Source organism: Mobula hypostoma, chromosome 28 (assembly GCF_963921235.1).
Source record: "Mobula hypostoma chromosome 28, sMobHyp1.1, whole genome shotgun sequence".
Lineage (NCBI taxonomy): Eukaryota > Metazoa > Chordata > Chondrichthyes > Myliobatiformes > Myliobatidae > Mobula > Mobula hypostoma.
In genome coordinates, this window is record NC_086124.1 from 34,663,941 (window position 1) to 34,679,334 (window position 15,394).

The 15,394-nt window shown below is 52.8% G+C and overlaps 1 protein-coding gene across 2 annotated transcripts in view; it reads right to left on the reverse strand.

Moving 5' to 3' along the window:
• prpf31 (PRP31 pre-mRNA processing factor 31 homolog (yeast)) overlaps window positions 1-15,394 on the reverse strand; it is a 48,478-nt gene that overhangs the window by 31,053 nt on the left and 2,031 nt on the right. The gene's annotated exons all lie outside the window — the stretch shown is intronic.

Here is a 15,394-nt window from a genome sequence, read left to right on the forward strand (position 1 = left end):
AAGAGGTGAAATACGAGGGCAAACTTGCCTTGCCTATAATATAAAGCAGGAAACTAAAAGTTTTTTTTCAGTTATATAAAGAGTAAAAGGGTGAGAGTTGATATTGAATCACTTGAAAATGATGCTGGTGAGGTAGTAATGGGGACAAAGAAATGGCAGATGAAACTAATGTGTACTTTACGTCAGTCTTCAGTGTGGAAGACACTAGCAGTGTGCCAGAGGTCTGTGAGTGTCAGGGAGCAGGAGTGATTGCCAATTCAACGTAGGAAGAAGTGTTGGGCAAACTCAAAAGTCTTAAGGTGGATAAGTCACTTAGACCTGATGGACTACATCCCAGAGTCCTGAGAGAGGTTGCTGAAGAGATAATGGTTTCATTGATCATTATTTTTCAAGAATCACTTGATTCTGGCATGGTCCTGGAGGCAAATGGCACTCCACTCTTTAAGAAGGGAGGAAGGCAAAAGAAAGGAAATTATGGGGATATTGTATATGGTGGGGGTCTCCAGAACTAGAGGGCACAGCCTCAAAATTGAGGGGTGACCTTTCAGAACAAAGGTAAGGAGGAATATTTTTTAGCCAAAGAGTGGTGAATCTGTGGAATGCTCTGCCACAGACTGCGGTGGAGGCCAAGTCTGTGAGTATATTTAAAGCAGAAGCTGATAGTTTCCTGATCAGGCAGGGCACCGAAGACTTTTGCCTGAATTAAATTGAGATTGCCAAGACTGAGAACAAATCAAGGCACAGAAGTACATAATTAGTACCTACTTCAATCTATTCCAAGGCAAAAGTGATAGCATCCATCTCAGATGTGAAAATTGATACCTTGTCTGATAATCTTTTCTTAATAGTCACCTGAAACTTTGCAACAGAAACAGCTATGAAAGAATCCATAATATCTGCCTTGGGGGTATATTTTGCTGAACTTCCTGTGTGTAGATAAAACATAGAAACAAAGAAAACCTACAGCACAATACAGGCCCTTCAGCCCACAAAGCTGTGCCCAACATGTACTGACTTTAGAAATTACCTAGGGTTACCCATAGCCCTCTATTTTTCTAAGCTCCATGTACCTATCCAACAGTCTCTGAAAAGACCCTATCGTATCCGCCTCCACCACCATTGCCAGCAGCCCATTCCACACACTCACCACTCTGCATAAAAAAACCGACCCCCGACATCTCCTCTGTACCTACTTCCAAGCACTTTAAAACTGTGCCCTCTTGTGTTAGCCATTTCAGCCCTGGGAAAAAGCCTCTGACTATCCACATGATCAATACCTCTCATCGTATTATACACCTCGGTCAGGTCACCTCTCATCCTCCATCGCTCCAAGGAGAAAAGGCCGAGTTCACTCAACCTATTCTCATAAGGCATGCTCCCCAATCCAGGCAACATCCTTGTAAATCTCCTCTGCATCCTTTCTATAGTTTCCACATCCTTCCTATAGTGAGGTGACCAGAACTGAGCACAGTACTCCAAGTGGGGTCTGACCAGGGTCCTATATAGCTGCAACATTACCTCTCAGCTCCTAAACTCAATCCCACGATCGACAAAGGCCAATGCACCATATGCCTTCTTAACCACAGAGTCAACCTGCACAGCAGCTTTGAGTGTCCTATGGACTCTGACCCCAAGATCCCTCTGATCCTCCACACTGCCAAGAGTCTTACCATTAATACTATATTCTGCCATCATATTTGACCTACCAAAATGAACCACTTCACACTTATCTGGGTTGAACTCCATCTGCCACTTCTCAGCCCAGTTTTGCATCCTATCGATGTCCCTCTGTAACCTCTGACAGCCCTCTACACTATCCACAACACCTCTAACCTTTGTGTCAAATTTACTAACCCATCCCTCCACTTCCGCATCCAAGTCATTTATAAAAATCACGAAGAGAAGGGGTCCCAGAACAGATCCCTGAGACACACCACTGGTCACTGACCTCCATGCAGAATATGACCCATCTACAACCACTCTTTGCCTTCTGTGGGCAAGCCAGTTCTGGATCCACAAAGCAATGTCCCCTTGGATCCCATGCCTCCTTACTTTCTCAATAAGCCTTACAGGGGGTACCTTGTCAAATGCCTTGCTGAAATCCATATACACCACATCTACTGCTCTACCTTCATGAATGTTTAGTTACATCCTCAAAAAATTCAATCAGGCTCGCAAGGCACAACCTGCCTTTGACAAAGCTATGCTGACTATTCCTAATCATATTATGCCTCTCCAAATGTTCATAAATCCTGCCTCTCAGGATCTTCTCCATCAACTTACCAACCACTGAAGTAAGACTCACTGGTCTATAATTTCCAGGGTTATCTCTACTCCCTTTCTTGAATAAGGGAACAACATCCGCAACCCTCCAACCCTCCGGAACCTCTCCCATCCCCATTGATGATGCAAAGATCATTGCCAGAGGCTCAGCAATCTCCTCCCTCGCCTCCCACAGCAGCCTGAAGTATATCTCATCTAGTCCTGGTGACTTACCCAACTTGATGCTTTCCAAAACTCCAGCACATCCTCTTTCTTAATGTCTATATGCTTAAGCTTTTCAGTCTGCTGTAAGTCATCCCTACAATCACCAAGGTCCTTTTCCGTAGTGAATACTGAAGCAAAGTCCTCATTAAGTACCTCTGCTATCTCCTCCAGTTCCATACACTGTCACACTTGATTGGTCCTATTCTCTCACGTCTTATCCTCTTGTTCTTCACTTGCTCATCTTACTTGTAGAATGCCTTGGGGTTTTCCTTAATCCTGTCCAACAAGGCCTTCTCATGGCCCCTTCTGGCTCTCCTAATTTCATTCTTAAACTCCTTCTTAGTCTTATAATTTTCTAGATCTCTATCCTTACCTAGTTTTTTGATGCTTTCGTTAGCTTTTCTTTTCTTCATGACTAGATTTACAACAGCCTTTGTTCACCACGGTTCCTATACCCTACCATCCTTTCCCTGTCTCATTGGAACGTACCTATGCAGAACTCCACGCAAATATCCCCTGTACATTTGCCACATTTCTTCCGTATGCTTCCCTGAGAACATCTGTTCCCAAAATGAAAGAATCCATTATAATATGCCTTGGGGGCATATATCATCGAACTTCCTGATACACAATCAATCTTCATCTTGATCTATTCTTGAAGGCTTAAATCAAGCACAGGAAAAGGAAAAGTCATGGAGGAGAGACAGAAACCTGTCCAGCCCTGCCCATCCTAGCTGAAATTTACTGGAGCACTACTGAGCATCCTGACAAGCTGCCATCTGGTGCGGAAGCAGCCGAGCACCGGCAGGAAGCAGCTGCAAAGGACGGAGAGAACGGCCAAGAGGATCACAACCACCCACTGGGGAGATTTATCAGGAGCACTATACGCAGGACTCTTAGTATTATCAAGCACCCCACCCGTCCATCCAGCATCCTCTGACTTCTTACCATCAGTCAGAAGCCTCTGATTGATAAAGAGAAGAAGCCGGGCCACCAAACTACTGAACTCTCTGCTGCATCGCATTTGAAGTGTCACTGGATCATTTGTACCGTACAATATTTATGCATAATTCATTTGTAGATTTAATTCTTATTTTGCTAATTTATTGTGTGTTATGTCTAGTACTTTGTTTTACACCCTGGTACAGAGAACTATTGTCTTGTTTGAAGGTATACATGTATATGACAATAAACTTGACTTGAGTGGGACCATAGCCCACATTAAACCATCCAGGATTTTGTGCCCATTTAGTTCCTAGCACCCAGAACCGAAGGCTTCACAAATACAGTGCCCTCAAGATTCTGCTAACGTTGCCAATACTGGATGACCAACTCTATGTCCTCTCGCATTAACCCAATAAACTACAGCTAACTGTAACCTGTGTAGATGAAAACGCACTTCACCCGTTTCTACCAGTAATGCTGAAGATAGGGATGATTTAATAGGTGAAATCATCCTATTTATTAGGGATGATTTAATAGCACAACACAATCTCAATGCCTGAGCTTGAACCTTATCTAGGGGCTTTAAGACCGCTGGTGAGGCTGGCCCATGAGCCACACATCCATAATCAGAGACAGATCTGATGAGAGCAAGGTGGAGTCCAGTTGTGTAAGTGACCTCCTGCACGCAACTGTACCAAGAAACGTTGCCACCGACTGTTATTTGAGAGATTCACCATATCACTTGACATCAGTTGTGGGTGCAATGCTCCTTTTAAACCCCCATTGACGTTACTATTCCTGGCTCTCTTCCACACTGCACTGTCATTAGCATTTAACGATATAACCATGTAACCATATATAACCATATAACAATGACAGCACGGAAACAGCCATCTCGGCCCTTCTAGACCATGCCGAACTCCTGCTCTCACCTAGTCCCACTGACCTGCACTCAGCCCATAACCCTCCATTCCTTTCCTGTCCATATATCTATCTCTATACGATTTGAAAATATATGGGCCAATATTTAAGAAAATGTCATTACATATACAGTAATGATAATATCAGTAGAAATGCAAATAAGTTCACAGAATATCGCATCTCGGCGCCATTTCCAGACAGCGAGCAGCCCAGCCACCCGACCAATGAGGAGCGGAGCCCATTTGACGGACAGGCAAAATAACCAATGGAGGACGTGGATAGGCGAGGAGGGTGGTATAGCTTCCCGAGAAATAGCCAATGGGTGACCAGACAATGCGTAACAGACGGTCGAGACGACCAATGCAAGTAGGCGACATGGCGTGAGTTCGGCTCTCTTCCCCTCTCACCTCCAAGGTACGCCCCGTGGTATTGGACATCTCCTCATGGACTTTCACTCCGGCTGGGCCTCTCGCAACCGGGTGAAGCCCCAGTCGCCCTGCCCGCACCCATTCGGCCCGTCCGGTCTGCTCTGCCCCTCCACCATCCCTCTCAAACCCACTCTCCTGCCTTCTCCCCGTAATCTCTCCCTCCCTGTCCTCCACCCACTCCCCGTCTCTCCCATCCCTCTACCTCCTGTCCCCATTCCCTCTCTCCACCATTCCTGACCCTCTCCCTCCATCCCTCCACCTCCTCAGTTCCCCATTCCCTCTCTCCACCATTCCAGACCCTCTCCCTCCATCCCTCCACCTCCTCAGTCCCACATTCCATCTCTCCACCATTCCTGACCCTCTCCCTCTCTCTCCCATCCCTCCACCTCCTCAGTCCCACATTCCCTCTCTCCACCATTCCTGACCCTCTCCCTCCATCCCTCCACCTCCTCAGCCCCGCATTCCCTCTCTCCACCATTCCTGACCCTCTCCCTCCATCCCTCCACCTCCTCAGTCCCACATTCCCTCTCTCCACCATTCCTGACCCTCTCCCTCCATCCCTCCACCTCCTCAGCCCCGCATTCCCTCTCTCCACCATTCCTGACCCTCTCCCTCCATCCCTCCACCTCCTCAGTTCCCCATTCCCTCTCTCCACCATTCCAGACCCACTCCCTCTCTCCCTCCCATCCCTCTACCTCTTGTCCCACATTCCATCTCTCCACCATTCCTGACCCTCTCCCTCCATCCCTCCACCTCCTCAGTCCCACATTCCATCTCTCCACCATTCCTGACCCTCACCCTCTCTCTCCCATCCCTCCACCTCCTCAGTCCCGCATTCCCTCTCTCCACCATTCCTGACCCTCTCCCTCCATCCCTCCACCTCCTCAGCCCCGCATTCCCTCTCTCCACCATTCCTGACCCTCTCCCTCCATCCCTCCACCTCCTCAGTCCCACATTCCCTCTCTCCACCATTCCTGACCCTCTCCCTCCATCCCTCCACCTCCTCAGCCCCGCATTCCCTCTCTCCACCATTCCTGACCCTCTCCCTCCACCTCCTCAGTCCCACATTCCATCTCTCCACCATTCCTGACCCTCTCCCTCCATCCCTCCACCTCCTGTCCCCATTCCCTCTCTCCACCATTCCTGACCCTCTCCCTCCATCCCTCCACCTCCTCAGTCCCACATTCCATCTCTCCACCATTCCTGACCCTCTCCCTCCATCCCTCCACCTCCTGTCCCCATTCCCTCTCTCCACCATTCCAGACCCTCTCCCTCCATCCCTCCACCTCCTCAGTCCCACATTCCATCTCTCCACCATTCCTGACCCTCTCCCTCTCTCTCCCATCCCTCCACCTCCTCAGTCCCGCATTCACTCTCTCCACCATTCCTGACCCTCTCCCTCCATCCCTCCACCTCCTCAGTCCCACATTCCATCTCTCCACCATTCCTGACCCTCTCCCTCTCTCTCCCATCCCTCCACCTCCTCAGTCCCGCATTCCCTCTCTCCACCATTCCTGACCCTCTCCCTCCATCCCTCCACCTCCTCAGTCCCACATTCCCTCTCTCCACCATTCCTGACCCTCTCCCTCCATCCCTCCACCTGCTGTCCCCATTCCCTCTCTCCACCATTCCTGACCCTCTCCCTCCATCCCTCCACCTCCTCAGTCCCACATTCCCTCTCTCCACCATTCCTGACCCTCTCCCTCCATCCCTCCACCTCCTCAGCCCCGCATTCCCTCTCTCCACCATTCCTGACCCTCTCCCTCCATCCCTCCACCTCCTCAGTCCCACATTCCATCTCTCCACCATTCCTGACCCTCTCCCTCCATCCCTCCACCTCCTGTCCCCATTCCCTCTCACCACCATTCCTGACCCTCTCCCTCCATCCCTCCACCTCCTCAGTCCCACATTCCATCTCTCCACCATTCCTGACCCTCTCCCTCCATCCCTCCACCTCCTGTCCCCATTCCCTCTATCCACCATTCCTGACCCTCTCCCTCCATCCCTCCACCTTCTGTCCCCATTCCCTCTATCCACCATTCCTGACCCTCTCCCTCCATCCCTCCACCTCCTCAGTCCGACATTCCATCTCTCCACCATTCCTGACCCTCTCCCTCCATCCCTCCACCTCCTGTCCCCATTCCCTCTCTCCACCATTCCTGACCCTCTCCCTCCATCCCTCCACCTCCTCAGTCCCACATTCCATCTCTCCACCATTCCTGACCCTCTCCCTCTCTCTCCCATCCCTCCACCTCCTCAGTCCCGCATTCACTCTCTCCACCATTTCTGACCCTCTCCCTCCATCCCTCCACCTCCTCAGTCCCACATTCCATCTCTCCACCTCCTCAGTCCTGCATTCCCTCTCTCCACCATTCCTGACCCCCTCCCCGTCTCTCCCATCCCTCCCACCTCCTCAGTCCCGTATTCCCTCTCTTCGCTATTCTTGACCCTCCACCTCCTCAGTCCCGTATTCCCTCTCTCTGCTATTCCTGACCCTCTTCCTCCTCAGTCCCACATTCCCTCTCTCCACCATTCCTGACCCCCTCCCTCTCTCTCCCATCCCTCCATGTCCTCAGTTCCCCATTCCCTCTCTCCACCATTCCTGACCCACTCCCTCTCTCCCTCCCATCCCTCTACCTCTTCAGTCCCACATTCCCTCTTTCCACCATTCCTGACCCTCTCCCTCCATCCCTCCACCTCGTTAGACCCGCATTCCTGACCCTCTCCCTCCCACTCTCTCCCATCCCTCTATCTCCTCAGTCCCGCATTCCCTCTCTCCCTCTCTCCACCGTTCCTGACCAATTCCCCGTCTCTCCCATCCCTGCACCCTCTCAGTCCCGCATTCCCTCTCTCCACCATTCCTGACCCTCTCCCTCCATCCCTCTACCTCCTCAGTCCCACATTCCCTCTCTCCACCATTCCTGACCCTCTCCCTCTCTCTCCCATCCCTCCACCTCCTCAGTCCCCCATTCCCTCTCTCCACCATTCCTGACCCACTCCCTCTCTCTCCCTCCCAACCCTCTACCTCCTCAGACCCCCATTCCCTCTCTCCACCATTCCTGACCCACTCCCTCTCTCTCCCATCCCTCTACCTCCTGTCCCCATTCTCTCTCTCCACCATTCCTGACCCCCTCCCTCTCTCTCCCATCCCTCTACCTCCTCAGTCCCACATTCCCTCTCTCCACCATTCCTGACCCTCTCCCTCCATCCCTCCACCTCCTGTCCCCATTCCCTCTATCCACCATTCCTGACCCTCTCCCTCCATCCCTCCACCTCCTGTCCCCATTCCCTCTCTCCACCATTCCTGACCCTCTCCCTCCATCCCTCCACCTCCTCAGTCCCACATTCCATCTCTCCACCATTCCTGACCCTCTCCCTCTCTCTCCCATCCCTCCACCTCCTCAGTCCCGCATTCACTCTCTCCACCATTCCTGACCCTCTCCCTCCATCCCTCCACCTCCTCAGTCCCACATTCCATCTCTCCACCATTCCTGACCCTCTCCCTCCATCCCTCTACTTCTTCAGTCCCCCATTCTCTCTCTCCCTCCATCCCTCCACCTCCTCAGTACTGCATTCCCTCTCTCCACCATTCCTGACCCCCTCCCCGTCTCTCCCATCCCTCCCACCTCCTCAGTCCCGTATTCCCTCTCTTCGCTATTCTTGACCCTCCACCTCCTCAGTCCCGTATTCCCTCTCTCTGCTATTCCTGACCCTCTTCCTCCTCAGTCCCACATTCCCTCTCTCCACCATTCCTGACCCTCTCCCTCTCTCTCCCATCCCTCTACCTCCTCAGACCTGCATTCCCTCTCTCCGCTATTCCTGACCCCTCTCTCTCCCATCCCTCTACCTGTCCCCATTCCCTCTCTCCACCATTCCTGACCCCCTCCCTCTCTCTCCCATCCCTCCATGTCCTCAGTTCCCCATTCCCTCTCTTCACCATTCCTGACCCACTCCCTCTCTCCCTCCCATCCCTCTACCTCTTCAGTCCCACATTCCCTCTTTCCACCATTCCTGACCCTCTCCCTCCCACTCTCTCCCATCCCTCTATCTCCTCAGTCCCGCATTCCCTCTCTCCCTCTCTCCACCGTTCCTGACCAATTCCCCGTCTCTCCCATCCCTGCACCCCCTCAGTCCCGCATTCCCTCTCTCCACCATTCCTGACCCTCTCCCTCCATCCCTCTACCTCCTCAGTCCCACATTCCCTCTCTCCACCATTCCTGACCCTCTCCCTCTCTCTCCCATCCCTCCACCTCCTCAGTCCCCCATTCCCTCTCTCCACCATTCCTGACCCACTCCCTCTCTCTCCCATCCCTCTACCTCCTGTCCCCATTCTCTCTCTCCACCATTCCTGACCCCCTCCCTCTCTCTCCCATCCCTCCACCTCCTCAGTCCCCCATTCCCTCTCTCCACCATTCCTGACCCACTCCCTCTCTCTCCCTCCCAACCCTCTACCTCCTCAGTCCCACATTCCCTCTCTCCACCATTCCTGACCCTCTCCCTCTCTCTCCCATCCCTCCACCTCCTCAGTCCCCCATTCCCTCTCTCCACCATTCCTGACCCACTCCCTCTCTCTCCCTCCATCCCTCTACCTCCTCAGTCCCACATTCCCTCTCTCCACCATTCCTGACCCTCTCCCTCTCTCTCCCATCCCTCCACCTCCTCAGTCCCACATTCCCTCTCTCCACCATTCCTGACCTTCTCCCTCTCTCTCCCATCCCTCCACCTCCTCAGTCCCCCATTCCCTCTCTCCACCATTCCTGACCCACTCCCTCTCTCTCCCTCCCAACCCTCTACCTCCTCAGACCCCCATTCCCTCTCTCCACCATTCCTGACCCACTCCCTCTCTCTCCCATCCCTCTACCTCCTGTCCCCATTCTCTCTCTCCACCATTCCTGACCCCCTCCCTCTCTCTCCCATCCCTCTACCTCCTCAGTCCCACATTCCCTCTCTCCACCATTCCTGACCTTCTCCCTCTCTCTCCCATCCCTCCACCTCCTCAGTCCCCCATTCCCTCTCTCCACCATTCCTGACCCACTCCCTCTCTCTCCCTCCCAACCCTCTACCTCCTCAGACCCCCATTCCCTCTCTCCACCATTCCTGACCCACTCCCTCTCTCTCCCATCCCTCTACCTCCTGTCCCCATTCTCTCTCTCCACCATTCCTGACCCCCTCCCTCTCTCTCCCATCCCTCCACCTCCTCAGTCCCCCATTCCCTCTCTCCACCATTCCTGACCCACTCCCTCTCTCTCCCTCCCAACCCTCTACCTCCTCAGACCCCCATTCCCTCTCTCCACCATTCCTGACCCACTCCCTCTCTCCCATCCCTCTACCTCCTGTCCCCATTCTCTCTCTCCACCATTCCTGACCCCCTCCCTCTCTCTCCCATCCCTCCACCTCCTCAGTCCCCCATTCCCTCTCTCCACCATTCCTGACCCACTCCCTCTCTCTCCCTCCCAACCCTCTACCTCCTCAGACCCCCATTCCCTCTCTCCACCATTCCTGACCCACTCCCTCTCTCTCCCATCCCTCTACCTCCTGTCCCCATTCTCTCTCTCCACCATTCCTGACCCCCTCCCTCTCCCTCCATCCCTCTACCTCCTCAGTCCCACATTCCCTCTCTCCACCATTCCTGACCCACTCCCTCTCTCTCCCTCCCAACCCTCTACCTCCTCAGACCCCCATTCCCTCTCTCCACCATTCCTGACCCTCTCCCTCCTCTGTCTCCCATCCCTCTCTCTCCTCGGTCCCCCATTTCCTCTCTCCACCATTCCTGACCCCTTCCTCTCTCTCAAATTGCACTACCTCTTCAGTACTCCATTCCCTCTCTCCACTATTTCTGACCCTCACTCTCCCATCCCTCTACCTCCTGTCCCTCATTCCCTCTCTCCACCATTCCTAACCACCTACCTCCCTCTCTGTCCATTCTTCTGCATTCTTCTCTTGCCTCTGTCCCTTCACTCCGTGCCACATTCCCTCTGTCCCATCCCATTCCCCCTATTTCTCTACCACTCCCTATCCCATTCCTCGACCCCTCCCCCACATTCCTGCTCTCCCATCCCAATTCCCCCCTCTCTCATTCCTCTTCCACTCCCTCCCACATCCCTCTCTCCCACCCTTCTATACCTGGTTTCCCCCATTCCCTCTCTCTCCCCAATCTTTTCTCTCCCTGCCACTCCTCTCCCTCCACATTCCCTCTCTCCTCCATTCCTCTTATCCCTCCCACTTCCTGCTCTCCTCCTTTCTCCCATCCCTCTACCCCCTCCTTAACCCCTCCCCATTCCCTCTCGCTCCCATCCCTCTACCTCCTCTATACTCATTCCATCTCTCTCCCATCTGTCTACCCCCTCCCCATTCCCTCTCTCTCCCATCTACCGCCTCCCTCCCCAGGTCTCTCTCACCCCTCTACCCCCCCTCCTCTTTCCACCCTCTCCCATCCCTCTATCTCCTCCCTTTCCCTTCCCACTCTCTCCCATCCTTCTACCCCTCCCTTCCACCCTATTCTCTCTCCCATCCTCCATCTCTATTCTCTCTCTCTCTCCATTTCTCTACCCTCTCACCACGTTCCCTCTCTCTTACCCCTCTAACCACTCCCACCCCGATTCCTTCTCTCATCTCTCTACCCACTCACACCCCCACCCCATTCCCTCTCTCCCACCTCTCTAACCCCTCCCTCCCCACATTTCCTCTCTCCCATCCCCCTCTCTACTATCCCTCCACCCACTTTCTGCCATCGTTTGATTCTTTGCATCTTTCCCTGATTCTTTGTATCTCTCATCCCTCTACCTCCTCTCTCCACCTCCATCCACCATTCCATCTCTCTTCCATCTTTCTAGCCCTCCTTTCACATTCCCTCTTTCCCATCCCTCTACCTCCCTCTCCCTCATTTCCAGTCTCTCCCATCCCTCTTTCCCCTCTCTACTCCTCTTCCCTATTCCCTCTCTCTCATCCCCTTCTAACCAGTTCCTCACCCATTCCTTCTCTCCTCTCTTCCTCTGACCCGTCTCTCCTCTTTCCTCCCCATTCCTCTCTTTCCTAGCTCTCTACCCTCTTCCTCCCCATTCCTTCTCTCTCCCATCTCTCTACCCCCTCCCATCTCCCATTCCCTCTCTCTCTCAACTCTCGAACCTTTCCCTCTCCATTCCTTCTCTCTCCTACCCTACCCTTCCCTCTCCATTCCTCTAGTCCCTCACTCCCCATTGCCTATCCCTCCTCTCTTTAACCCCTCCTTCCCCATTTCCTGTCTCTCCCATCCCTCTACCCCTTCCCATCCCATTCCCTCTCTCTCGCATCCCTCTACCTCCTCCCTCCTTCATTCCCACTCTCTCCCATCTGTCCCCCTCCCTCCTTCCCCATTCCCTCTCTCACATTGCTCTACCCCTCCGTCCCCATTCCCAGTCCCACCCATCCTTCTCTCCCTCTCTCCCTCCTCCCTCCCCATTCCCTCACTCTCCTACCCCTCCAACCTTCTCTCTCACCCATTCCATCTCTCCTCCATTACTGTACCCCCTCTCTCCCCCTCCACTCTGCCCCTTCCCCATCTCCCCATTCCCTCTCTTTCCTACCCTTAACGTTCCTCTGCTCCCAGTCACTCTAATCCTTCCCACATTCCCTCTCTCTCTCCCATCCCTCTACCCCTCTATTCCATCTCCCTCCCATCTTTCCCATCCCTCCACCCCCTACCTTCCCATTCCCTACCCATTCCTGCACTCCTCCATTCCGCAACCCTTTCCCTCCCCAATTTTCCCTCTCCCATTCCTCTACCCCTAGCTTCCCATTCCCTACCCATTCCTGCACTCCTCCCTTTCCCTCCCCAATTTTCCCTCTCCCATTCCTCTACCCTCTCCCTCCCACATCTCCCCTCTATCCCTATTCCATCTCTCTCCCATCCCTCCACCCCCTACCTTCCCATTCCCTACCCCATTCCTGCACTCCTCCATCCCTCAACCCTTCCCCTCTCTGCCATTCCTCTACCCCTTCCTCCCCCATTCCCCCTCTCTTCCATCGTTCAATCATCTCCCTCCCCTACACCTCCTCCCTCACTACCATTCAGGGCCCTAAACAGTCTTTCCAGGTGAGGCAACACTTCACCTGTGAGTCTGTCATCACTTCATCTAATGTGTTCCCTGCTCCTGGTCTGGCCCCCATTACATTGGTGAGACCTGATGTAGATCGGGAGACCGTTTCGCTGAGCAGCTAGGCTCCGTCCATCAGAAAAAAGATCTCCCAGTGGCCCCCATTTTAATTCCACTTCCCATTCCCATTCCGACATGTCAGTCCACGGCCTCCTCCACTGCTCCAATGAGGCCACACTCAGGCTGGAGGAGCGACACCTTATCATCTGGGTCGTCTCCAACCTAATGGCATGAACATGGATTTCTCAAACGTCTGGTAATGACCCCCAGCCCCCCTTCACCATTTCCCATCCCTTTTTCCTTCTCTCACCTATCTCCTTGCCTGCCCATTTGCCTCCCTCTGGAGCTCCTCCCCCTTTTCTTTCTTCCACGGCCTCCTGTCCTCTCCTATCACATTCCCCTTCTCCAGCCCTGTATCTCAGAACCACAATCAGGCTTGTTATCACCGGCATGTGTTGTGAAATTAGTTAACTTAGCAGCAGCAGTTCAATGCAATACATAATGTAGAAGAAATATAATAATAAATAATTACAGTATATATTGAATAGGTTAAAAATCGTGCAAAAACCAGAAATTATATTATATTCAAGAAGTGAGGTAGTGTCCAAGGGTTCAATGTCCATTTAGGAATGGGATGGCAGAGGGGAAGAAGCTGTTCCTGAATCGCTGAGTGTGTGCCTTCAGGCTTCTGTACCTCCTATCTGATGGTGACAGTGAGAAAAGGGCTGCCCTGGGTGCTGGAGGTCCTTAATAATGGACGTTGCCTTTCTGAGACACCGCTCCCTAAAGGTGTCCTGGGTACTTTGTAGGCTGGTACCAAAGATGGAGCTGACTAGATTTACAACCCTCTGCAGCTTCTTTCGGCCCCTCCATACCAGACAGTGATGCTCTCCACGGTGCATCTATAGAGGTTTTTGAGTGTATTTGTTGACATGCCAAATCTCTTCAAACTCCTAATGAAGTATTGTTGCCTTCTTTATAACTGCATCTCTTTCACTGATCAACTTCCCAGCTCTTTACTTCACCCCTGTCCCCCGCCCCCCCCCAGTTTCACCTTTCAGCCCGTGCTTCTTCCTGCCCTCTCCCCACCTTCCAACTCTGACTCAGTTTCTCTCCAGTCCTGACAAAGGGTCTCGGCCCAAAATGTTGGCTGTACTCTTTTCCACAGATGCTGCCTGGCCTGCCGAGTTCCTCCAGCGTTCTGTGTGTGTTGTCTATCACGTAGACAGCCGGGACACAATATTCACGGCCACCCCAGACGAACAGACAGCCTCTCACTGTACATCACGAGAGCTGCTGCTTTGCATCTGCGGTGCAGGGCAAGACATAATGATTGCTGTAAGTCACAAAGGTTAATTTTGCAACAGAGGAATAGTGAGGTAGTGGTCATGGGTTCATGAACCGTTCAGAGGTCTGATGGCAGAAGGAAGAAGCTGTTCCTGGGTCGCTGAGAGTGTGTGTTGAGGTTCCTGTACCTCCTCCCTGATGGTAGGAGTGAGAAGGGGACACGTCCTGGATGGCGAGAGCCCACAGTGATGGATGCTGCCTTCTTGAGGCATAACTTTTGAAGATGTTTTTGATGCTGGGGAGGCTAGTGCCCATGATGGAGCTGGCTGAGTTTACAACTTTCTGCAGCTTTTTCCGACCCTGTGCAGTGGCCCCTCCATCCCAGACGGTTAGAACACTCCCCACCGTACATCGCGTGCTGCGTTGTATGACGTGGGCGATCACAGTCTTTCCATGACCACTACTATCCTTGGCAAATTTTCCTACAGAAGTGGTTTGGTATTGCTTTACTCTGGGCAGTGTCTTTACAAGACGGGTGATCCCGGCCATTATCAATACTCTACCTGGCATCAATACTCTGCACCGGCTGCTGATACAACCATCCACCAGCTGCTCCCATGGCTCCACATGACCCTGATCGCCGTGGGGTGGGGGTCTAAGCAGATGCCACATCTTGCCCAAGGGTGACCTGCAGACTAGCGGAGGGATGGAATGCCTCGCACCTCCCTCGATGGAAACGTATCTCTACTCTGCACCTGCCTCCATGGTACATTCGTAAAAATTTGCCGAGGGACGTACCAAATCTCCTCAAAGCCCGAGTGAAATACAGCCGCTATCACGCGTTCTTTTTGATTGCACCAATGTGTAGGGCCCAGGGAAGATCTTCAGAGATGTTGACACCCAAGAACTTGAAACTGCTCACCCTTTCCAGTTCGATGAGGACTGGGGTGTGTGCCTTCGAACTCCCATTCCTGAAGCTCACAATCAGTTCCTTAGTATTACTGACGTTGAGTACAAGCTTGTTGTTGTGAGTCCACTCAAGCAGCCGATGGATTTCACTTGCTGAATGTCTCCTCGTCACCATCTAACGGTTGACCAAAGGGCCTGCGAAACGCTACACTTCTGACTGTCGGCATCACCGTCAGGGACGGAGGGGCCACTGCACCAGATCAGGAAAAGCTGCAGGAAGTTGTA